This window comes from Schistocerca serialis, chromosome 3 (assembly GCF_023864345.2).
Source record: "Schistocerca serialis cubense isolate TAMUIC-IGC-003099 chromosome 3, iqSchSeri2.2, whole genome shotgun sequence".
NCBI lineage: Eukaryota > Metazoa > Arthropoda > Insecta > Orthoptera > Acrididae > Schistocerca > Schistocerca serialis.
This window is the reverse complement of record NC_064640.1, coordinates 17,403,698-17,429,511: the sequence shown is the minus strand read 5'-3', so window position 1 is coordinate 17,429,511 and position 25,814 is coordinate 17,403,698. Positions and strand designations below refer to the sequence as shown.

Sequence of the window (25,814 nt, the reverse complement as noted above, 5' to 3'; positions counted from 1 at the left end):
GATCGGTTAGCCTTTTGAGTCAGTTCTTTCTATGTGTTCCGTGAGTTGGATTCTTCGCATATGCATTGAAATCGTGATTTTTCAGGGTTTGCCTGCAAAATTCTGCATTGGGTTTTGGGTCCCGTGTTTCAGCTTTAATTCTTGTTTCACAAATTTTTATCATAATTTTATTTTCCATTACTTTTAATTGTTATTTCATTGTTTTATGTTGTGTAGAATACTTCTATTTCAAAAGCTGTTATGTGATGTCTGATTTTACAATTCCAGAAAAGGCAATTCTTGTTATAAATGTATTTTTTTAATAGAAAAGTGATTTCAGTTTTCTGAGTCTGAATTCTAAGCCTTTATTTTCGTAAAAAATTTTCAGTGATTCGTTCACCTAAATATTTAGATTCTTCAACAAAGAATACGTCTTTTTATCTCATCCCAGCGCCATTTGTATCAGTCATGCATGTTGTTTCCTCAGATGAAATTACTAGTCCAATTTTCTCTAGTTGTTTCTGAAATATTTCAAATTGTCTTTTTGCATCAGTGGTGTCCTTGGCAATTAGTACCACGTCATCCGCAAATGCTAGACATTCTAATTCTACATTTTTAAGTTGAGGTCATAGCTAGTCTGTTGATGTAACTCCTCTTCTCCACTACCTTAAAATTTTTGTCAAAGGCATAATTGAATAGTAATTGGAAATCCGCTTGTACTCTTGTATCTATTTTAATTTCTTTGCTCAGCTTACCCATAAATTTTACTTTTGATTTTTGTCTCTGTAAGTGCCTCTAAGTGTATCAAGCAATGTAATCCATTCATAACACACATTATACAGGGCACCACGGAATGCAAAAATCTCGGGGACAAGGTAAAATTTATGTGGAACAGTGGGTGCGTTAATACTGAACACAAATGTTCAATTACTTTGTCAAGACGGTCGTTCAAAAGTGGGTACGCAAACCTTATCAGACAACATGGTATACAAGAAAAAGGTGCAAATGGGAAGACATGTAAAATAGCTAAAAACAATAAAGGGAGATATTATGAACAAACACAGATGACTTTCTTCGAATGTCTGACTTCGAACAGTTAAAGTGAACGATAAAGTTAATTTTTCATAATTCGATTAGATTTAATCATTGATCATTCCCCACTCATCTCTGCCAGTCGTACGTACCAAATAATACTTATAGTTCATGTGACAAGGTAACAATGAGAGACATAAATCACATTTGCTCCCATGGTGGATGTACACTACATAAACCAAGGAAAGAGATTATTACAGCAGTTAATCAAATATCAGTCACTATAAAATAATATGGGAATTTCCCTTCGTCAAAATAATACATTATTATGAAAAGGAAAGATTTAAAAAAATGAAAGCTTAGTCTGAGTAGTTCAAGATGATCTTTAAAACACTCAAAAATTGTTGTATGGCTTTTAGGCTAAATGCTAAATAAAAGTTTTTAAAAAATACTGAAATGCTGACTGCTCCAGTATCCAGTTATTACTTTCCCATTGTTTTATTCTTGACTGCACTTTAACAAGGTTACTGCCTTTCTTATGACCTCAATTCTAGGAGTTAAATGGTGCAGCTTTTCTTGGTGTTTTTAGATGTGCGTGCATATGCTGCTTGTCGAGAAGGTAAAGCTACTCGAGTTACAGCCACATTTACACATTTTCACTTTTTGCTGGCGGTAAACGCAAAGAGAAATATCTGCAGAAGGAAAGAATGTAACATGTATAACAAGTTCAATAAATAATATGGAATTTGAGAAACAAAAGGCATTAGCAGAAGACAGAGTAACTGCTGACATGTTGAAAATGGATGGTAATCAACTGACCCTTCAAGAAAGGGTATACTACCGACTGCAATTGTGCAATATGGAATTGTTACTGCTGTTCTGTACTGTAATTAAGTGCAGCACTTTTGAATGTTTACCCTGTGGTATAAGAACTGTCCAGTAACGTTTTTGATCTATAAATGCCTTTTTATTTCCTTTTTATTTGTGCAACAGTTTTATTTTTGTATTAGCTACTCCGACTGCAAAAGAAAAAGTTAATGAGGGAATCTGCAGTATGCAATATTTATTCATGAGCATTGTGCTTATGCTGCTTTGCGCTAAGACGGCTAAATTATAGAAGAAGCCCACAATTAGTCGTACTCAGCTGTAAATTAATAGTTTTCACTTTCCAGAATGAAATTTTCACTCTGCAGCGGAGTGTGCGTTGATATGAAGCTTCCTGGCAAATTAAAACTGTGTGCCGACCGAGACTGCAACTCGGGACCTTTGCCTTTCACGGGCAAGTGCTTTACCATCTGAGCTACTGGTGGAATAGAAGCTGTGAGGAGGTGCCTTGAGTCGCGCTTGGATAGCTAAGATGGTAGAGCACTTGCCCGTAAAAGGCAAAGGTCACAAGTTCGAGTCTCGACCCGGCACACAGTTTTAATTTGTCGGGAAGTTTCAGTGTTCACTTTGCTTTTTCGTCATCAACTATGGGTATAGAAAAGTACTACCGATTGCACAACCTTGATTAATTATGTTAGACACTTTGTCGAACCTTGCCATCACTTATGTACTTGTTTAATTATTTGTCTTGTAATACTCGAGTCCTCAACCTTCTATGTGAAACATTAGTTTGTACAGTAGTACAGTAGTACACTGCTACCACCCGACTCCCACTGAATTAGCTTCCATTCTGCCGGGTGCGTCTACTTGCATTACATGCTGTGCTCACGGGAATAGAAGGTTGGGGTTAACCGCGACGAAACATGCTCACTTTACAGGATCGCCAGAGAACTGCACTGTTTCTCTGGGCAATTTCTTTCCTCGGTGGTGCTTCTATAATCAAACAGTTACACAAAGGGAGTACTGAGGTCAGGAACGAATTTAGATACACATTTACGCCTATGTATAAAGAATATTAATTGTCTGTGCATTAATAGACATGCGATGTGACATCTAAGGTCTCTGAGGATATAAGGACCTCACAAGGGGGCAAATAAGATGCAAGCAACTGTAGATGAGGCTTCTTACTCTCATTCGGCTATCATAACTCTAAATTCCTACTGAATGTATTAGAGGAATAAACGAACCACTTGATTGTAGAATACAAAAGAGGAATTTAAAACAACGGATCGTGTGCGGAATTAATGCCGAACCTTAAAACCCTTCTTCAAATTCGCAAAAGCACAAAACTGTATCGTAATTGTAATTTCACGTATGATTCCATATAGACTGAGGGACATTGTTCAACGTACTACAGAAATTACTAGTTCATAAGAAACAAGGGAACTGATAAAAAAAAAGAGCTTCGCAACCACATCATCACAAGTTCATCCTTTGGGAGAATTTTTTGCCCTATTCGAGATCGAGACACAGGTCAGACAGTAACATGATGTATCCCCACTGCTGTTAAATTTAGTTCTGTAGTAAGCGGTTAGAAAGTGGCAAAACGAATGTAAGAGCATAATTGTTGGCAGATATTAATGCTGTAAACTCCGTCGAGGTCAAAGTCATTGGAGACAGGCCACAGGCTCGAACTAGGGAAGGAAATCGGCCATGCCGTGTCAAAGGAACCATCCCAGCACTCTGTTTAAACGCTTTAGGGACATCACAGGAAACCTAAATTGGATGGATAGGCAAGAATTTTAATCGCTGACCTCCCGAATACGAGCCAGTGTCTTACCATTGCGTTACCTCAATTGGTAACAACCTACGTCTAAATTACCTAGAATTTGTTGATGATATTGCAGCCCTCTCCAATAATAGGCAAGACGTAATCTAGCCTCTAAAGAAACTAAATGAAATAGTGGTAAAAACTAAACTCAGAATTTCACACAGTAGATGCAGTGTATGGATAGAACCAGACTGGGATTCATCAGTCAACATTTAATAACTAGATTTGGAGAAATCTCTCATCTGGACCAATTTCAGTATTTATGTGAGATTACTGAACTACTAGGCTAAATCTGGAAGCTAACGAATCAAGAGTTGCGAAATTACAAACGGAACAGATATAACAAAAATGTCTTGTCACAGAAGACAGAACTACGGCATTCTAATACGGTAGTTAAACTGGAGAACTTAATATATCGGAAACTATGATAACTGGTAGCAGATCTCAAATCAAAAGTATGCAACGTATGAGCAGATATTGAAAGGAAATGATAAGAAGTGCTACGTGAATACGAATGTCCTCTTCCGTTAGGTGCAAAGAATAAGAAAGTGAACATGACCAGTTGGGGTTCTACCCTAATTCCTCCTATTCTTCACTGTCGTATCGCTCGTTCATATCTGCAGACGACGAAAATTAGAAAGAACAGATATGTTAGAGAGGCTGAAAGAGTTGGCTGTTGAATAACGAGACCACACTGAAGACTTTCTAACAGAATGGACCGACATTACAGTTAAATATCCTTAAATGGGTTTGCTGCAGAATCCTTGGACACATTCTGAGTTCGAAAATAATAAATTTTCTTGAGCTGGAAAAACTTGTGTCCACAAATCAGCACGGATTTAGAAAGCATTGATAGTGTGAAACTTAGCTTGCCCTTTTCTCACATGATATCCTGCGACTCACGGGTGAATGATAAGAGGCAGATTTCATATTCCTAGATTTCCGGGAAGCGTCTGATACTGTTCTCCAAGGCGGACTGTTAACGAAGGTACGAGCGTACGGATTAGGTTTGCAGATACGCGAGTGGCTCGAAGACTCTTACATAATTGAACCCAGCGCGTTTCCTTCTACGGTAAGCTTTCATCTGAGACGAGGGTATCATCAAGAGTGTCCCAGGGAAGTGCGTTAGCACCGTCTTGTTCTCTATACACATAAATATCTGACAAACACGGTGAGTAACAAATCTACTGCTGTTTGCTGATGGCCCTATGGTGTACGGAAAGATGTCGTCGTTGAGAGATTGTAGGTGAATACAAGAAGACTTAGACAAAATTTCTAGTTGGTGTGATGAATGTCAGCTTGCTCAAAATGTAGGAAAATGTAAGCTAATGCAGATGAGTAGGAGAAACAATCCCGTAATGCTCGAATACATAGTGTGTCACTTGATACAGTCACGTCGATTAAATATCTAGGCGTAACGTTGCTAAGCGATATGAAATGGACTAAGTGTATATCACATATAGAGGAGAACGCGTATAGAAAACTAGTGCGACCAATTCTTTTATACTGTTCGAGTGTTTGGGATCTCCATCAGGTCGGGTTACAGGAAGACATTGAAGCAATTCAGAGCTGTGCTGCTGGATCTGTTACCCGTAGGTTAGAACAACACTTGAGTTTTACGGATATGCTTCGTGAACTCAAATGGGAATCCGCGGAGGGAAGACGGCGTTCCTTGCGCGAAGCACTATTGAGAAGATTTAGAGAACCGATATTTGAAGGTGACTGCAGAACGATTCCACTGCAGCTAACGTACATTTCTTGTAAGGACCGCGAATATAAGATAACATAACAGAAATTAGGTCTCGTACGAAGGCATATAGATACTTTGATGATAAATGTTGATGGTGTTGAGACAGCAACCAGCCACGAATTTATTTTAAGTTACTTTATTCAAAGGGTACCGTTACCGGTTTCGAATCATTACGATTCATCGTCACACGGTTTTCATGCATTCATTACAACATGTGCTGCGTTTTTTACTGATTAGTTATCCTAAAACATAAATAATACATAATTATAAGCACGTCACAAAGGTGATTGAGTTACAGATTTGCATTGGGATGTGACTCACGTGAAATATCGGTTTTGAGTACTTATTTTCATAGTTTTCGTCCAGCAGACAAAGTTTGTAGTTTTCGCCGCATTCACATCATTGCACACATAAACTTCCATAATTGAGCTCTTCACTGACAAATCTGAAGTCGTGTTCCCTGATCAAGCTTTCAGGATTTGTCTCCAGAGCGACCTATGACGCTAAACGTCATGTATTTACGGAGGTAGTGGAACGTTTGAGACATAATCGAAAAGAAGGGAAGGAAGATCAGGGTTTAGCGTCCCGTAGACGAAGAGGTCATTAGAGACCGAGAAAAAGCTTGGATTGGGAGAAAATAGGGAAGGAAACCGACTGCGTCTTTCCACATTATTTACGTTAAGAGATTTAGGAAAACAAACGACAACCTAAAATGGATGGCTAACCGTCTCTCCGAAACGTCATCCTCCAAATGCAAATCCAGCGTCATTACTGCGCCACCTCGCTCGGTGGACTTGATCGAGGCGGGAAACGCCCACCTGCTCCAATTCCCTGTTGCTGTACAGTCGATCCTAAGCAGACAAAGCTATCCAAACATTCCAGTACAGCTTTTACTAGTTGGAACACTAAGGGGTACGAGACGATCTCGGAATCCAGGCTGGGGGAGTCGAATTTAGCACAGTGTGTCGCCCCACTGCACACGGTTACCGCACTTTTGGGCTGTTAATTGATGTGCAAATAAAAAAAAAAAACTTGGGTCAGAGTGAGTGACAATAAACTACTACACGTGGATCCCACAACAAAGCCATTGTCTACTTCCAGCCACCTACAAAAAAGAGACAATGTCCTTATATGCTCCGAAATTGGCCACGCTCAGGCATGGCGTCCTGCACCAGCACGAAGACACGCCTATTTCCAATATTTGTTGCAAACACTTCACATAGAAATATATTTTAAGCGACTGTAATTCGTACGCAGACAGAAGAATGGAAACGTGAAGGGACACATACAGCACAAAAGCGTAATGGTCGACCCCGTCTGTTGGCTGACAGACATCACCGACAGTTGAAGAGTGTCGTAACGTGTAATAGGCAGACACCTATCCAGGTCGTCACACAGGAATTCCAAACTGCGTTAGGATCCACTGCAAGTACTATGACAGTTAGGCGGGGTGAGAAAACTTGGATTTCATGGTCGAGCGGCTGCTCATAAGCCATACGTCACGCCGGTAAATGCCAAACGACGCCTCGCTTGGTGTAAGGAGCGTAAACATTGGACGATTGAACAGCGGAAAAACGTCGTGTGGAGTGAAGAATCACGGTACACAATGTGGCGATCCGATGGCAGGGTGTGGGTTTGGCGAATGCCCGGTGAATGTCATCTGCCGGCGTGTGTAGTGCCAACAGTAAAATTCGGAAGCGGTGGTGTTATGGTGTGGTCGTGTTTTTCATGGAGGGGGCTTGGACCCGTTGTTGTTTTGCGTGGCACTATCACAGCACAGGCCTACATTGATGTTTTAAGCACCCTTTTGCTTCCCATTGTTGAAGAGCAATTCGGGTATGGCGATTGCAACTTTCAACACGATCGAGCTCCTATTCGTAAAGCACGGCCTGTGGCGGAGTGGTTACAAGACAATAACATCCCTGTAATGGACTGGCCTGCACAGAGTCCTGACCTGAATCCTATAGAACACCTTTGGGATGTTTCGGAACGCCGACTTCGTGCCAGGCCTCACCGACCGACATCGATACTTCTCCTGAGTGCAGCATTCTGTGAAGAATGAGCTGTCATTTCCCAAGAAACCTTCCAGCACCCGATCGAACGTATGCCTGTGAGAGTGGAAGCTGTCATCAAGACCAGCATTACCGACAGAGGGACCCGCGAACTTTTAACTCATTTTCAGCTATATGTGCTGACACTTTTGATCACTTAGTGTTTGCATATTTCATTTTACTCTATACATGTATCTGGAACATTCTGTAGTTTCTAAATCTTCAGATTTTAGATCATCTTTGTTACTCTATCAGGCAAGCATCCAAAGATTACAAAGAATTATTAATATTTTAGTGCATAATCGACAAAGTATTTCATGTCATCACTGTTAAAGCCATGCTGATTCAGTTTCTACCAGTTATAACCTGATCCATCCAATAATGAATTTGCATGGCTTCTAATAACTTCAACGTTGACTATCCTACATCCAAACAATGACAACCGTTTGACTTCTTCTCAGAATACATTAATGTTTACACGAAAGTAAAGCTCTTACAGATATCAGCCAATGAAATCGACGATTAATAGCTGCAACTGAAACCACAATTCGGGAGGCACTTCAAAAGATATGGACCACTTAAGTGACCCATTGTAGCAAACTATTTGGGTGCTTGCGATCCCCTCTAGGACGGATTATAGGATGATACCGAAGATGCTCGCAAACTTGCTGGTAGATTTGTTACATGTCGGTTCGACCAGTACGGGAGTATTATGAAAATACTCCGTGAGTTTAGATGGGAACCATCAGGGCAGAGATCCACAGACCACGGCTCCAGGGTTGCATGCGGCCCATCATTTATCGAATGGCGGTTCGTCCCTTACCGTTCGTTATTGTATTTTTTTTTTTTTGTAATCACCTTTCATTCCCTCCTGGGAATGAAAGGGTGGGCCCTTGTGAAAACTACTAAATGGCAATACCTGTAGGATAATACACTCTAACACAAAAACGGCGCATCATGAAGATAATTATCCGATTGGGATGACGATCGGTAGATGTGATGCACATTACAGACAAACAAATAATTACAACAGTAGTAGGACAAAGTTCGCTTCAGTGCAATATGTTAGTGTGGGTTGCCTACATCAAGGGCAGGTATGCACACAGGGGTAAACCTATTGTTCTCCTTTGATTGACAAGTCGTTAACCAATTGTTCTCCTTTGATTGACAGGTCCTTCACCTATTGTGTTGCTAATAGAATCCTTCCTTTTGATTGACAGGTCCTTAACCTATTGCTCCCCCAGCCCCTCGCCATCCCCCCTCCCTCAGGACACAACCAGCCACCCCCTCCTCGTCGCTGCTACAGGTACACTTTCAGGTCTGTGTTACTGGAATAGCTTCTCTCACTCTTGTGAGTTTGATTGACTGCTTAAATAAACTAATCAATGAATTAATTTCCTCCCCTCTACTAAACCTCCTCCCCACCCACCCTCCCTCCCAAGAAATGGCCAGGAAAGGAATCAGTTGATTGGTCATTTGGAGGGAATTCTTTTTGTGAAATGCTAACTTATAGAGGAAATTTAGGGAAACGTCATCAACAACAAATGCAAAAGAATTCTCTTTGTAACAATGTACGTCTCGCATGAGGACGGCAAGGATCATATGATACCTGGAAAGGCTCATGCAGGCGATTATTTTCCTTCTCTCCATCTGGAGTGGAACAGAAAAGGGAATGATCAGCTATGGTACCTGATACCCTCTGCCATGAATATTATAGTGACTTGTGGAGCATGTATCGTATGTCGTATGCTATGGAGACACTATCGTCTTGCGATCTGTCCAGCAATTGAAGGTGCGCGTATCGAAACGGACTTAAATGGATATAAAAATTGGTACCATCTGAATATTTTAGTGAAATCTACTAAAATTTGTGTTTGTTGTACTGCATAATACAATTATGTAATACTGGCACTCTTTTCTGTGACCTGTCTGCTTCATATTATCACTTCCATAAATAAGATGATTTTAGCTCATTCTGAGTCATTGCACTTCGACGTATATCTTTCGTTTCTGTCTGCGTCTCAGAGTGACTCGGTGGTCGTGATTCATGTACTGTAAAATTACTGCGAAGGTCGGATTTCAACTTTTCATGTTCAGCGCAGTAATTACACACGAGACTAGTTCAATGAGGACGGATGGTTAAACGAAACAGTCACATCCTTATGAATGGACCGTCCCGGCACTCGCCTTATGAGATACGGGAAAACGGCGAAAAAGCTAAATCAAAATGGTAGGACGGCTTTACGAACCGCACTCCTACCGAATGCAAGTTCACTGCCTCTATCAGTGCGCAATTGTGTTCGATCGAAAAGAAGGGCAACACCTTTAACCGAAAAGTGAGCAGAGAGACAATAGTAACGTATCGGAGCAGTTACAGAAAGTTAATGACTGTATTTCACGACGAGATGCGTGAAGTTCCAAAATATTACGGTTTTGGCACAACCGGAAAATACGGCAACTGCTTGTTTCGTGCAATGACAAGGAAATGCTGAACAGTAGACACAGGCAGTATATTCGCGACTGTAAAGCGTGACAGAATAGGAAGGCTGTTGTGTTGAGTACAATGCAGAGCAGCCGAGAGAGGAGCCGGGTCTAAAACGGAACGGCCCTCAGTATTTGGCGCCGTACGTGTTTGTTCTGCCTGTCCAATCAGTTAGAAATATTGCCGCGCTGCTAATGCAGCAATTAAACGATATTTATAAAAACTACGAGCTGGATTCTAAATGCTTTAGTGCTGCCTCGGGCGTCTGTTTTTGTGCACTCGAGTGCCTAGGATGAGGGCTAATTAGCTCGTCAAAGCTTCCAAATAACTCTGGCACGGTGCGGCTTTCTTGCTCCGTTCCTCCCTCTTCGGAATTTTCTCCTGCCAAGCTATTCACCGCTGGAATCGTGTACTTCGTTGTATTCTAAACATACCACTGTCCGAATACATAGTATACATTCCACTTTTGAAATCAGAAAGTCTTATATGCCAAGCGCTCCCGTTGCTCTCGCCTTCAGGCCTTCTGGTTGAGGGACACATGAAGTGCAGCTTCAGCGATCGCATTTGTATTTTGGAGCAGGAGCGTTCAGTTTCCGGTAGTAACCTTCCTCATTTACACTTACCATTATGAGCCCTAAACAAGAAACGGGCAGTTTCCTTGGCCATCCTTTACAATTTCTGCTTATTGTGCATCTCTAATTACGATGACGAAGACAAACTTTATTTTTTATTCAGTACCGAGTGAGGTGGCGCAGTGTTCAGCACCCTGGACTCGCATTCGCGAGGACGACGGTTCAAATCGGCGCCAAGCCATCTTGATTTAGGTTTTCCGTGATTTCCCTAAATCGAGGCAAACGTCGGGAGGGTTCCTTTTAGAATGACACGGCCGCTTTCCTTCCCCACCATTTCGTAATTCGGGCTTGTGCTCCTTCTCATACGATCTCGCTGTCGACGGGATGTTAAACTAGCCTAGCTTCGTTCCTTCTTCATTCAATGCACGAAAAATGTTTAGATGAATTAGTTAGTAGAAAAATTATTTGAAATTCTTCGAGGATGTAAAGATATTGTTCAAAGAATTTCAAGTGTTATTTTTATTTATTTGTTGTATGATTGAACAATTACGGTCCTGGACCATTATCAAGCATATAAAACGGAAGTACCATTTACACAATATATTAGCATCAGTTAAGAATTAAACACACAGTATGTCAGATCTCAAGATATCTTATAAAATTTATGACTTACTCCACAGAATATTGTCAGTGGTACGTTATGCCACACAGGTAATTGCTCCTGTGTGTGTTTAATTAGAGTTCATCGTTGTTGTGCTTGTGACTATATGTAACTGTCATAAAACTGGTTCAAATGATTCAAATGGCTCCAAGCACTATGGGGCTTAACATCTGAGGTCATCAGTGCCCTAGACTTAGAACTACTTAAACCTAACTAACCTAAACACATCACACACACCCATGCCCGAGGCAGGATTCGAACCTGGGACCGCAGCAGCAGCGCGGTTCTGGAGTGAAGCGCGTAGAACCGCTCGGCCACAGCAGCCGGCCATAAAACTGGCAGTGTTGGATCAGTTAACATGAGACAACGTCACTACCGAACATATGTTGCAGAGATTTTAAGTTAAGTATACACAGATGTACAAAGTGGATGCAGTAGTTTCAAAGTACATGGGTGGTGCATAACGGGTGTTATTCTGTAATAACGTAAATAACTTAAAAGTAATAATATTAATCAAACTAAAATAATGTCAAAGTATACAATTTACCATTTGAGCATACAGACGTTAAAATTGCGCCTTCAATAGCCGTGTAACGAAAAAGTAATGCAAATAATGAAATTAGAATAAGATTGCCTCGATTTATTATATGTTTATATAATAATCTTCATATTGTGGCTCTACACGTTTATGACTATAGCAGTTCCTGTGGTTTATATGGCTCTGCGACGTTTTATCGGAATACTAGCGCAAGACTGTCCACAAATTTTCCATTGCGTAGTTCTCCTTGTTCGTTTAAAACTGTCTCCTACTGGTTCTTTAGATGAGTATAAATTACAGTCTCTTCCATTACGTCCATAATTTTACCTTTCTGTATTTTATGCGGGACCTGCAGATAATTATTAGTATTGAGTGTCATGGGGTTGGCGTCTTTTAAGTGTACAGAAAAGGCTGCGAGGTTATTATCACGTATTGTTGCGCCTTCTTTAAATCGTGTGCTAACCTCTCTTGCTGTTTGTCCAATATAAAACTTGGGGCAGTCTTGACGACGAATGTTGAGACATATACCACAGAAATCAGAATATTTTAGCAATCCGAAATATAAAAAATTAACAACGAAAATTTCCCAAAAGATATACTTACACATTTGACTAACCGAGCAACATATTATATAAGGATCATGCTCAAAATAAGTTTTGCACCGTCCGAATGACTTTCATAGTTGTTTTCTTATGGACCATAGATGTAGATGTAAAACAGAAGTTCATATACACATATTATATTCCGTATGGTTCGCGAGGCATAACATACATATACTCACTCTGGTTTTAGCTTTTGTGTCTCAATGCCTTTCCTAACACAGATTTAGTGAGTGTTATTGCTACAGGTGTATGGACTTGAATTATTGCAAATGCGTCACAGTGAACCATTTCAGTGTGCAAGTTTCGGTAAAAATACCAGTTGCTCTCGATAGCACCGAATGTACAAATATTATGTACGTTTATGAATTATGCTATGACTTCTGTTGCTGTTGAGTAATACCACGGGTACCTTCCGGATTATTGCTTTTTTTTCATGAGAATGTCGAGTATACTGCGTCAGAAAGGTAACCTGCTCAGCGTTCACGTTGCAGCTGACTTAAGATTTCACCTAAATGTGCAGGAAAGGCAACTCGTTGCACATCGTGCATCACAGGTGTTCAGCTAGAAGTCTCAATTTTCTACAGGTATGAGTGTGACGTCTACAGGTTGGAGAAATACTTCAGGACGTGAATTGTTTCACTTTTTAGTTGTGGAGGAAAGCATGACAGAATGCAATAAGATTTTTTTCATGGGGATAAGATGTAAAATACAGGGAGCGAAAGGTCGTCATTGTAGTCTACCCCCCCCCCCCCCCCGTCATTCAATGTACATTGAAGTAAAAAGAAAGAAAAAGAGCATAAATTTAGCAGGAAATTAAAACTTAGGGAGGAAAAAAACGTAAAAACTTTGATGTTTGCCGATGACATTGTATTTTGTGGGAGACGGCAAGCAACATGGAAGCTCATCTGAATGAAATGGATAGTATCATGAAGAAAGTTTATAAGAGGGACATAAATCAAAGTAGATTAATAATGAAGGAGTGCAGGGGATGTTGAGGGGATTACACCTGTAGACGAATTTTGGCATTTGGGCATCTAAATAGTTGTCGGCGGCAGACGTAAAGAGAGTATTATAAAACGTAGACTAGCAATAGCAATAAAAACAGAAATATTGATAATATCTTCTTGTGATACCAGCAGAGTGACAGCGTTGTCTTAAGCAACGGCTCATCTTCGTATGAAATGATGATTAGGAAACTCGATGAAACGTTGCTACAAGAGGACGCTGCCACTCGGCTGATGTGAAGATTTCATCAACGATATTCGCCGAGGAAGCTCGCATTGCCGGAAGAGGAATATGTTAACATCTAACATACTTTATGTGTTATCAGGTCTTTTCTGAAAGTATATATTTGGATTGTAGCCTCATATGGATTGGAAACATGGGCAATAAACAGAACAAATCTTAAGTATGGGAGCTTTTGAAATACGGTCTCACAGAAGAATTCTGAATGTTACATGGATAGTCATTGTAACTAACGCATAAAAAAATCTTTATGGCACAACTTGGTTGAAAGAAGGAATCTGTTGATAGGATACACCCTGAGGTTTCAGGGAATAGTTGAATTGGCAGAGGAGGAAGTGTGATGTATAGAAATTGTAGAGGGAGACCAGGTCTTGAATATAGTGAACAGGTTCAAATGGATGTGGGTTTCAGTAGTGATGTAGATATAAAAAGAGTTGCGCTGGATATAGTAGAGCTGCACCAAAAAGTTTCCTGAGTAAATATAACAACACAACAACTACTACTACTACTACTACAACGTTCTTTGACAAAATAAATAATGTTCTGTTCGGCATCCAGAATTCAGTGTACTTCCAGTGTGGGAGAATCACTTCACACAGGGCTTCCCACGGTACGTATGAGGCAGCATCTCAACATATTTGCCATATTGATCGGAGAACTACCACTATCTGGATAGGTCTCCATAAATAAGACTGCTATATTTCTACCGACGGTATGCGATTAAGATCGAACCGCATAATAGTGTGGAAGATGTGTGGTTTGAATTGAGATGCCCTATTATAAGCAACTTTATATCAATTCCAGAGGTTACAGAAGTGATTTCAAGTTGATGGTAGACTTTCCAGGGTATTGTAAACTGTTAAAAATAGATTGAACTACTCCAGCAGTTACGAAAGATGGGTTCAAAAACCTGTCGTAACACCTCGAGTATTTTGTAGCCACGAAAGGTCATCGTCTGATTTAGTATTTCATACGTAAACTTGAATAAATGTTTTACCTTGTGTAAAATATTCAACTTCGTTTCGTGATTAATTTGCGTGTTATTCAAATCTGAAATCGCCAAAACATTGTGAAACACCCTGTGTTATGAACTGCTGAATCAGTACTGTGATATTTAAAAAATTATGACGTACGAAGCAATACAACCACATTCACTGGACAAAGAAGCTAACTTAGCAAGGGCAAGGAATATAGAAATGGCTTTTCAAGTAACAAAAAACCTGCGTAACAAGGACTCTATTTCTACAAATATAAACCTCCGGCATTACAACACTGTCATAAGGCCAGATTGCCTTTATGCTTCAGAGTGACTTCGCTTAAATACAGCCAAACAATTAGGTGAAACAAAAAACGAAGAAAGGAAAATAATCAGGTAAATCTTGGGACCAAAATATGACAAGGGAAAATGGAAATTAAGATGTAATAACAAAGTTTATAAAATAGTACGAATATTAGGCACAATGAGGAAGAGAGGAACTGTATTTTATAGATCACCTAAAAAGTCTAGATGAAAAAAGAATAACAAAAAGAATTTTTAGCTTTTTTGACAGAAATCCAAAACCATCAATGACTTGGATCAAAGAAGTTAAATCTGACCGGAGGGAAACAGAAATAATGGAGGAAGAAATAGCAGAAAGAGAAATGTTTAGAGCGAAAGTAAAAAGTTTCAAGGGCTCCCAGCAGAAAACAAAATGACAGGTGCAATAAGCACAGATGAAAGGAGAGAAAAACAAAGGGGAATAGTTAAAAACTAGTCAAAAGAAAGGAGAAAAGAAGTCCTTCGCAGACCAAACCAATAAAAAATAAATACAATTACATATAACAACATAACATCATTCAAAATGATGATAAACGTTTTATTTCGAAAGAGAGCATGCGTCTGTATGAACTTTCTTATAGAGAATGTAATTATAAAACTTCCTGCAATTTTGACCATGTTTAGCGCGAAAGACTTGATCTTCTCACTCTGAGGTTCATACACGGTTCTTCTTAAGTTTCAGCATTTTAGTCTCCCACATATAGAATTTTATGTTTCATTTCCCGGGTGGCAGCCTGGTCCATACACTCGAGTGTCGCTCGCAGCGTCACGCATTAACCTTTCAGTTGTGCAGTCCTTCACGTTCCAGGCCAGACACTAACCGTTTAAATGCTGTTACTTTAAATTTGAAATGGATACGTACAACGTCTTCATTACTTTCGTTTTTACCGAAGGAAGTGATTACAAAGCACGTGAAAATCACGCTATAGACATGCGGAAGACTGGCAAACACATTTTTGTTGCAAGTTCATAACCAGCATCAGAGAAAGAGTATCGTTGATTAAATAAGAATTTTTTGCTTTTGTAAGTTTGATAATTCATGCTGTTGTTGTGGTTTTCAGTCTGAAGACTAGTTGGATGCAATTCTCAACCGCAGTTTACTCTCTACAAGTCTCTTAATCTCTGCGCAAATGCTGCCATCTACACCCATTTTAACCTGCTTCCTGCATTCAAATCTCGGTCTCCCTCTACAATTTCTGCTTCCCAGACTTTCCTCTATTACCAAATTAACTACTGTTTCTTGACCTAATGTCTCAGTGCGTGTCCTACCATTCTATTCCTTCTTTTGCTCAAACCAAGCGAGGTGGCTCAGCGCTAAGACACTAGATCCGTTTCCGGAAGGACGACTTTTCAGACTTAGGTCTTCCATAACATCCCTAAATTGCTTAAGGTGACTGCCAGGGTGGTTCACTTGAAAGAACACGGCCGATTTTCTTCTTTGTCCTTCCCCAAACTGAGATATTGCTCCATCTGTAATGGCGTCGTCATCAATGGGAAGTAAAACCTCAATCTTTCATCCTTCCTTTTATTTTCATAAAAATGCGCAATAAATGACTGTCTTCCTCTGTTCTGTTCAGAACTTCATTGGTTATCCGCTCTACCCCACCAGTCTTCAACATTCTTCTGTGACATCACAATTCAACAAATTTTATTCTCTGCTTGTCTGTACTAATGATAGTCCACTTTTCACTTCATAGATGGATAGACTCCAAACCAATATTTTCAGATAAGTTTTCTTTACTATTGGCAGCCTCAATTTTATATCCTCTTCACCTCTACGATCGACAGTTGTTTTGCTGCCCAAATAGCATGCCCGTCTACTACATGGTTATTCAAAATGATCTCTATACTTTAACTGATTGTAAAAAATGTTCTCATTGAGGTAAGGTGTTATACAATTACGTATATGGAAACAGAAGAAGTTCTTTTTGTTACGGTGATAACTGATAACATGGCTGCCAGCCAACGGAGAAGGCATTTCGCGTAGTCCATCCCATGATTGTAAGAGGGTAATGATAACTTCATTTTTAAACATGATGGTGCTCCATTGCACCACTACAACGATGTTAATGAGTTAAAAAAATGGCTCTGAGCTGAATGGTTCAAATGGCTCTGAGTGTTAATGAGTTTTTGGATACTGAGCTACTACGATGATGTATCGGTCGTGCATCAGCTGGCAATCTCCATTTGCTGGCAAGACTCTCAGGTTGTGCGGATCTGACAACACGTGATTTTTACCTGTGAGGGCACATCTAAGACGCTATTTTCACACCTCAACTTCCCCACAACATCGCTAAATAACGAGGAAGTATCAGGGTAACTATGACACACAACGACGCGGACACTTTAGGCCGAGTGTGAGTGCACTATAGACTGGACGTGGGTCACGTGATTAACGGTTCACACAATGCACATTTGTGAACGTGGCGCAAAAACGTTTCGCGTTGCTGTTTCACCATGTAGTGCATAACCTCAATACTGACTTGAAAGTGTCTATATCATTTTGAATAATCGTGTTTTCAGTCCCTCATTTCCTAATGCAGGTCCTCCAGCATCACCGGATATACACTGAAGCGCCAAAGAAACTGGTATAGGCATGCGTATTCAAACAGGCAGAATACGACGTTGCGGTCGGCAACGCCCATATAAGACAACAAGTATCTGGTGCAGTTGTTAGATCAGTTACTGCTTCTACATGGCAGGTTATCAAGATTTACCGAGCGAGATGGCGCAGTGGTTAGTACACTGGACTCGCATTCGGGAGGACGACGGTTCAATCCCGTCTCCGGCCATCCTGATTTAGGTTTTCCGTGATTTTCCTAAAATCGTTTCAGGCAAATGCCGGGATGGTTCCTTTGAAAGGGCACGGCCGATTTCCTTCCCTATCCTTCCCTAACCCGAGCTTGCGCTCCGTCTCTAATGACCTCGTTGTCGACGGGACGTTAAACACTAACCACCACCACCGTTATCAAGATTTAAGTGAGTTTGAAAGTGGTGTTATAGTTGACGCACGAGCGATGGGACACAGTATCTCCGAGGTAGCGATGAAGTGGGGATTTTCCCGTACAAACGTTTCACGAGTGTACCGTGAATATGAAGAATCCGGTAAAACATCAAATCTCCAACATGGCTGCGGCCAGAAAAAGATCCTGCAAGATCTCGACCAACGACGACTGAAGAGTTGGTTCAACGTGACGAAAGTGCAACCCTTCCGCAAACTGCTGCAGATTTCAATGCTGGGCCATGAACAAGAGTCAGCGTGGGAACCATTTAACGAAGCATCATCGATATGGGCTTTCGGAGCCGAAGGCCTGCTTGTGTACCCTTGATGACTACGCGATACAAAGTTTTACGCTTCACCTGGGCCCCTTCAACACCGACATTAGTTTGCTGATGACTGGAAACATGTTGCCTGTTCGTACGAGTCTCGTTTCAAGTTGTACCGAGCGGATGTACGTGTTCGAGTATGGAGACAAATCCATGAATCCTTGGACCCTGTATTTCAGCAGAGAACTTTTCAAAGCTGGTGGAGGCTCTGTAACAGCGTACGTAAAGAGGAAGAGGAAACGCTGCTAGTAAAAATCTCGAAAAGTTCTTGAGCAACTGATTTCAAATTTTTATAAGAGCTCTCATAAACATTCGGACGAACACTGGCTATATATATTTTTAATATAAGTAATATATAAATATATATTTAATATACAGAGGGGAAACTTTATTAGCAAAAATCTCGAAAAGTTCTTGACCGTTTTACGTTAGGTGTTACACGATACTCTATTGACACACTGACAAACGTAGGCCATATATTATTTGGAACAAAAATGTGCAGATTTCTGTTAAAATCAACTGCGAGAAAGAAAATGCTGTACTGTGAAAATGCACAGTTTCGTTTGCTTTCCCGTCGTTAATTCTAACTTAGATATCAGAAAAATTAAACCCTTTCTTTCTCTTCACATATAATTTTAAACAAAAATTATACACACAACATTGTGCTGTTTTGTTTTCTACGTTGCCATCACTTTTAAGAGGACAGACGAATAATGTGTCTATGGGTTATCGACTTATGATTAGAATGAAACTCTGCAATCTCACCCGTTTATAGATAACGACTATGAGCAGTGGCGGATTTAAAAACACCATATTATATGCCTGCCCCCAAAAAAACATGTTTTAAATAGTAACTGTTACCCGATCACTTCACAATTGCCGTTTTAGGTGGGAGCGCTGTGAGCTGTTTCCGTACTCTGCTATTCGTTGTTCTGATGGACGCGTCAGCAGTCTAGTCGCTATCAATCAGAATGTAATAAGGTTCCTGAACTGTACTTAGTGTACGGCAGTGGATAAAACAAACTTAAAACTGTATTGTTAACACATTCTTCTGTCGAAAGACAACAGAAACGAACACAAGGAAAATAACTTTCCCTTTATGGCCTAAAAATTCAGCAAAGCGTGTAGGAGACAACGGATTTTTGTTATACATTCACTTTTAATATGTTCTTTTACTTGAAACCGTTGAAAAAGAAATTAAAAACGTTGTGTTACGATCTAAAAATTGAAGCGAACTTGTCATACATTAGGAATTAATACGCACTTTTACAGGGATGCGTTCAAAATTAAAATTAAACTGCCTATTTATGATCTAATAACTTGAATCTGTAACACTATGACAACACATCACATCAACTACCACAGTGCTTGGGTAGCTCAGTTGGTAGAGCACTTTCCTGCGGAAGGCAAAGGTCCCGAGTTCGAGTCTCGGTCCGGCACACAGTTTTAATCTGCTAGGAAGTTTTATGTAGTCTTGTTGGCAGTTGATGCGGTGTGTTGTCATTAGTGTGAATTACAGTAATTACAGTAACGGTGGGTTGACTTGATACTTCCCCGCAATTTCTACAAGAATTTTAAGTAGAATCGTGTTTGTGTAGTGAGGCCCACACATGTGACAGTATTTAAGAAACTGCTGATTAGTTTATCACAGATTTTCAGGGATCCCGGTATTTTCATGGGGAATATATGGTAGGGTTAAGTAGAAGCCGGCAACATTCTCAGAATGATAACATTTCAAACATTGTATTCTAGATTTCCGTCCTGACAGCTTACTTCACAAAATTTTGAATAATCATGAGGATGATACCAGAAAGAAACCCAATGTTAAATTTCCATTCAGTCACCAAGTAAGCTATGTACATTTTCAAGCTTGTATTGTCGAAATTCGTTCTTAAGGCTTATTTAAACTAGCAAGTTGTTTAACAATGTTAAAAAAAATTGTCGTTTATAAGCGCAGTTATTTTAAAACGTAAAAGGTTAAGATGAGTACAGAGCAAAACATGCCCTCCCCTTAACCCTAGAACGGTCGGGCTGGGTCTGAGAGACCACTGGTTTTTGTTTCACTGAATGTATATTCTTATAGTTGCTAATTTGACTTGAGCGCCCTGTTACTTTCCTGAAACATCCGAGAGAAAGCATTATTGTCGTGGATAAGGTTTTTCTTTGTTTAGTCATTGTTTGGCAGTCTCTCAGACCCAGCCCGACCGTTTACGTAACTAATTTCTGCCGGTGCAACCCCCTTTTTATTTTGGTGTATCACTAAGTAACTAGTTATTGTGTGAAGTATCTGTGATGTTCTAACACCGAATTATCATTGTCAGTAGTCTGCAGTATAACATGGCAAGAGAAAGTCCTTCTTACAGTGAAATTTGCAGAATTTTGTATGATGATCAGCCTGAAGCAAACGATTCTGATGCGGACCCAGACTTCGAAATAAACACTTATCATGACAGCAATAGTGAAATAAGTGGTGATGAAGAGGAAGATGTTCAGTCATCTGCCGAAATCTATGCACCTGCTATTGCTGATTCAAGTACAGTCCTCCAGGTACGTCACCTATACGCTATTACAAAGGAAGGAATGAAGCAACTAAATGGCGAAAAACGTGTTTCCCACAAAGCGTTCGAACAAGACGTCACAACATAATAACAATGTATTTGCCTGGAAGTATTCGAGCTGCGATGGATGTACATTCACCGCTAAAATCATGGCAGTTATTTTTTAGCAATGCATTGGTTGATACAGTTCTTGAATCAACCAATATCTATATTGATTCAGCTCGAAACAATTATGCAAGTGACCCGAACATGGCTAGGCCTATCAGTTTTGATGAACTGAAGGCATATTTTGGCCTACTTTATTTAGCTGGAACATTGCATGGCGGTAAAATGAATATTGAAGGCATTTGGAATACAGATGGGACAGGAATAGAAATCTTTCGTGCAAGTATGTCACTGAAGAGGTTCAGATTTTTGACTCGTATCAGGTTTGACAACATCCATACAATGGAAGAAAGAAAAGCACAAGATAATCTTGCTGCCATAAGAACCATTGTTGATATGTTTGTCTCCAACTGCAAAGCATATTTTGCTCCGTCAGAAAACGTTACTTTGGACGAAATGCTCGTTCCATACAGAGGCAGGTGCAGGTTCATGTATACCCCAAATAAACCTGCCAAGTATGGGATCAAGGTCTTCATCCTGGCTTGTTCTAAAACGTACTACGTAATACATTTGGAAGTTTATCCAGGTGCACAACCTCAAGGACCGTACAAAGTCAGTAATAAGGCAGATGATGTTGTTTTCCGTCTTGTAGACCCAGTAAAAGGGTCTGGAAGAAATCACACGATAGACAATTGGTTTACTTCTTACCCAATCGTCAAAGAAATATTAAAAGAAAAAATATTACTGTTGTTGGTACGTTAAAAAAATAAGCCCGAAATTCCGTTTGACTTTTTACCCAAAAAGTCTAAAGAAGAGTACTCAAGTATGTTTGGATTTCAGGAAGATGTCACATTACTTTGATATGTACCAAAACGGAACAAATCAGTACTCCTTTTGTCGTCAGTGCACCATGATGATGAAATTGACAGTGACAGCGGTGGAAAGAAAAAACCAAGTATAATAACGTACTACAACAAAATCAACGGCGGCGTAGACGTCGTTGATGCTATGTGTGGGGAATGTACTGTTGCTAGAGGGACAAGATGGTGGCCTTTGTGCCTGTTTTTTCAGTTGTTGAACATTGCAGCTCTCAATGGCTACATTGTGTTCAAAGCCAACAAAAATGTGTCAGTTAGACGAGAATACCTCAGAACATTAGGAAAGTCTCTCATAACACCATATTTGACAATGCGTGCAACCAAACCAAACCTCCCGCGCGATATTCGCAGGCTTTCCTCTAACCTCTCCAGTATCGAAGAACAAAGAATAGTCGAAGATCTACAACCCGGTAAAAGGGGAAGATGCTACAAATGCAAGAACAGCAAAACTAAATACTTTTGCAAAGTCTGCAAACTGTGGTTATGCTTGACGCATGCAGAAATGGTTTGCGGCTACTGTTTTGAAAAGTGATAACTTTAGAGGACGATATTTCATGAACTATTATTCAAATTCATGGTTTCCATTTATACAACGAAAGTTCATCATTTTTGCTTCTTATTTCTACAACTTACTCTCATTTATATTCTTATTTCAGTCAAATTTACTTGTATTTTCAGTTTACTGACATTTAGTACTGCAAAGCTGTATATGTTTCAGTACTTTTTTACAGTAATTGTTGTATGATGCAGAAAGCTGAACTGATGTCAGGATAGCATTTATTAGTACCTAATCAAAATAAAACTTCGACATTTGATATAAACATACTATTTGTCATTTGTTACAAGTGATTTATTTATTGGGCCCCACAGACCCTGCCCGACCGTTCTTGACATTATTTTTCGCCCGACCGTTCTAGGGTTAAGGTGCCGCCCCTAGGCACGTGCCTAGTGGGGCTATATGTAAATCCGCCACTGACTTTGAGAAGTATTGTCAATAAAGCCACTATTCTTACAGACTCAGCAGCTGGTGAGACCTCTCCAGTACTCCTTATATTAATAATTCTAACCTATGTACCCATTCATTTTAAGTGACTTCATTTTCCAGTCGAGGTTTCGTTTGCAGTATCATTAAACAATGCTCAAGGTCAGAGAGATGGGGGAAAAGGAGATGGACAAAGAGGGAGAGAGGGAAAAATCTGCAGAGAGAAGGGGAAGGAGGTGATTGAGGAGGAGACTGGCAGAGCAGAGAGGAGAAGGAAATAGACAAATAAAGAGGGAAGAGGAGGAAATGGACAAGGAGAGGAGGAAGAGGAGATAGATTGAGAGAGGGAGGAGAAGGAGATAGGTCGTATATGCAGTTCCCATACATATTTAGCAACTGTGAGGCAGTGCAGGGTTCGATAATAAGTTAGGCTTGCAGACCATTCTATATAAATAGTTAAATTTTACAAAACTCATATTTGTACAGAGAGATGGTCTGCCACTTCACTGTTCCTGATTCGGATTTGTTTGACCATGCTGGAAACGTCTGCGCCATCTAAGCACAGCGTCATACGATTATGCATTGTTGCCGTTCACTTCAGGCAACTCAGCATTTCCTTTTCTTTTCTTTCAAAATTATTCCCTTTAAATGCAGCAAACGGATTATCGAACGATAATCCACTCTAGCAATGGGTTGCACTATTTTGTTTTGTTCCTCTGTTGGAGTGCTACTGTACAGTGATGATGGGACTTGGAAAGCGAAAAAAGTTATTTCCATACATTATAGGGATAACTTTGTGACAGTACACATACCTACATAGACAAGTCAGACAACTGAAATTATAGGAAACAAGTAGGAAAATTAGGGACATTTGTGATAGGCTTAGCAAAAAGAGGCAAAATTGTATTTCGCGTTATAACATACATTTGCTCAGTATATTGTATGAAATGTATCATGGCTGTTTTTTATCATACTTTAGAAATTTTAAGTTTCTAACAGTTTGAACTAATACCTTGCTTAGAGGAGACTGTGTTAAATTTAACTGCTGTCCTGTTTTTTGTCACACGGTTCCACTGAACAAATGCGTAAATAAGTGTGCAAAAGTTATGTTTAATTACCTTGGTTAATGCAGTTTAGATTTTACTTCATTCTTATTTTGTTTCAGTGAGGATAAACTTATAATTATTTAGATTTAAAAAAAATAGAAAGTATATCTCACCAAACTGACAAACTTTGTGGCAATTTTTTCTTTGTATTAATAAAACAAAACTAATCAAACTGGGTAAATTTGTAACAATGATATAATATGTCTCATAAAGAAAGACTTCGTTACCATATACTTGTGACAGATGAATTTAACTCCGCTTTCCCAGTCTTTGACTAGATGTTGCAATGTTGTCCGCTTTGTGACGATTAACATTCTATATCCCGAATACCTTAATGAACATAAAAACTTTATTGCTATCAGAATTAAGGGTAACGGTTATAAAATTATATATATATATATATATATATATATATATATATATATATATATATATATATATGGAAATTAAACATAACAGTACATTTTTTATAAGTTTAGGTTATAAAAAGTTCCAAAAGTGCCACAAACTCGCAGAGTTTTTTCGGTACGCTATCCTTTCATAACCGCTTTTCCATATACTGTCCACTCCAATCAGTTTATTTTCTAAGTAGGTTTCTGTCTGACAGAATTACTGTGTCATCACCAAACATCAAATTTATTGAAAGGCAAAGGTCCCGAGTTCGAGTCTCGGTCGGGCACACAGTTTTAATCTGCCGGGAAGTTTCATATCAGCGCACACTCCGCTGCAGAGTGAAAATCTCGTTCCGGATCAAATTTATTGTCTCTTCTCCCTGAATACTAAATCATTTTCCTTATTCCTCCTTTGTTTGTTTTACTGTTTGCTCAGTGTGCACACTGAATAACATGAGGGGGAGGGTACAACCCTTTCTCCCTCCCTTTTGAAATTACTACTTGCTCTTCGTGTCATTCGACTCTTAGAACTGTAGTCTCGTACATGTACAAGTTATTTATAACATTTCGCAACGTCTATTTTATTTTACTGATAACAGCAGAATTTCAAAAAATTGTACTACAGGCAACATTTTCAAAGGTCTCTTCTGAACGAACAAATGCTATAGATGCAGTTTTCTTTTTAATGAATATCATTTTATAATCGCTTTACAGACACTATTCATTCCATTACACTTATTTTCCAAGTAGTTTTCTGTTTGCCAAAATTATTATGTCCTAGGGCAGTTTCGCGACATATATACTAATTACTAAATTAAGGTCCTCTGCCGCGCTTTCCTGTCTGTATGTGAAGGCCTCTCTCAGGACCTACCGTAGGGATTTTGATGCGGCTTTCTCTAGTAGATAGACTGATTCACGAGGAAGGCTTGTTTACATAGCCCGTCCAAAAATATCCGATCTAGGTACATTTCCGTGTGCACTAGCGTAATCAGGGCAGTTAACTACGGTGGCAGCTTGAACTAACAGTTGTAAACGAAACATGTGTATTCGGCCAGTCAGTTGTTTGCTGGCAATATTAAGTAGTGGACGTGGGGCCGTAGGTTTTCAACTTTGTTGTGCTAAAAATCGTAATGGAGAAACACCTCTACACCAGCTGTTAAACACATTCTCCAGAATCTTTTGAAGAAGAGAATAGTGTTTGTAAAGTTTGTTCTGTACGTCTTGACTACGAATAAAATCAACAACGTGTGGACGCCTGCTGAGACTTGGTTGAAATGAAAAAAAGTGGACAGTTCCATTCTGGAAATAATAATAAGACTTGGTGTTATCATTATGACTCTACCACAAAACGACAAAGTGCATAATGGGTCTCTTCTGGTGGTTTGCCAAGACCGAAGAATAACATAAATTGGAACGATCACATAGATAATGTGGTGGGGAAAGCGAAACAAGGACAGCGATTTGTTAGCACAACACTTAGAAAATGCAGTAGGTCTACTAAAGAGACTGTCTACATTACGCTTGTCCGTCCTCTTCTGTAGTATTGCTGCGAGATTCGCTACAGTTAGAATTGACGTCGG

At 39.7% G+C, this 25,814-nt stretch overlaps 1 protein-coding gene across 2 annotated transcripts in view; it reads right to left on the bottom strand.

The window, feature by feature from the left end:
• LOC126471520 (homeobox protein engrailed-like ceh-16) overlaps nucleotides 1-25,814 on the bottom strand; it is a 164,534-nt gene that overhangs the window by 98,658 nt on the left and 40,062 nt on the right. The gene's annotated exons all lie outside the window — the stretch shown is intronic.